Source organism: Mus pahari, chromosome X (assembly GCF_900095145.1).
Source record: "Mus pahari chromosome X, PAHARI_EIJ_v1.1, whole genome shotgun sequence".
NCBI classification, from domain to species: domain Eukaryota; kingdom Metazoa; phylum Chordata; class Mammalia; order Rodentia; family Muridae; genus Mus; species Mus pahari.
This window is the reverse complement of record NC_034613.1, coordinates 105,068,962-105,070,166: the sequence shown is the minus strand read 5'-3', so window position 1 is coordinate 105,070,166 and position 1,205 is coordinate 105,068,962.

Here is a 1,205-nt window from a genome sequence, read left to right as displayed (position 1 = left end):
AAGGATGGACCATCCAGAGACTGCCCCACCCGGGGGTCCATCCCATAATCAGCCACCAAACGCATACACTGTTGCATATGCCAGCAAGATCTTGCTGATAGGACCCTGATACAGCTATCTCTGTGAGGCTATGCCAATGCCTGTCAAATATAGAAGTGGATGCCCACAGTCATTTATAGGATAGAACACAGAGACCCCAATGGAGAAGCTAGAGAAATTACCCAAGGAATTGAAAGGCGTCTGCAACACTATAGGTGAAACAACAATATGAACTAATCAGTACCCCCAGAGCTCATGTCTCTAGCTGCATATATAGTAGAAGATGGCCTATTCAGCCATCATTGGGAAGAGATGCCCCTTGGTCTTGCATACTTTAAATGCCCCATACAGGGGAACTCCAGGGCCAAGAAGTGGGAGTGGGTGGGCAGGGGAGCAGGGTCGGGGGAGGGTATAGGGAACATTCGGGATAGCATTGGAAATGTAAATGAACAAATATCTAATAAAATAAGTTAAAAAAAAAGACTTTGTAGAGTTTGACGAAAATGAAGCCACAAAATATCCAAACTTATGTGGCACAATGAAAGCATAGTTCTGAGTGCCTCCAAAAAGAAATTGAGAGATCATACACTAGCAGTTTGATAGCACATCTGAAATCTCTAGAACAAAAGGAAGCAAATCCATCCAAGAGGAGTATAAAGCAGGAAATAATCAAACTCTGGGCTGAAATCAACCAAGAGGAAATAAAAAGAACTATATAAAGAATCAACCAAAGTAGGAACTGGTTCTTTGAGAAAATCACCAAGATAGATTAAACCCTTAGGCAGGCTAAGCAGAGGGCACAGAGACATTATCCTAACTAACAAAATCAAAAATGAAAAGGGAGACATAATAACAGAAACCGAGGCAGTCTAAAAATATCATCAGATCCTACTACAAAGCCTATACTAAAGAAAACTGGAAAATCTGGATGAAATGGATAATTTTCTAGGTATATCATCAGGTACCGAAATTAAATCAGGATCAAATAATCAATCTAAATAGTCCTATAACTCTTAAAGGAATAGAAACAGTCATTAATAGTCTCCCAACCAAATAAAAGTCCTGAACCAAGCCGGGCGTGGTGGCGCACGCCTTTAATCCCAGCACTCGGGAGGCAGAGGCAGGCGGATTTCTGAGTTCGAGGCCAGCCTGGTCTACAAAGTGAG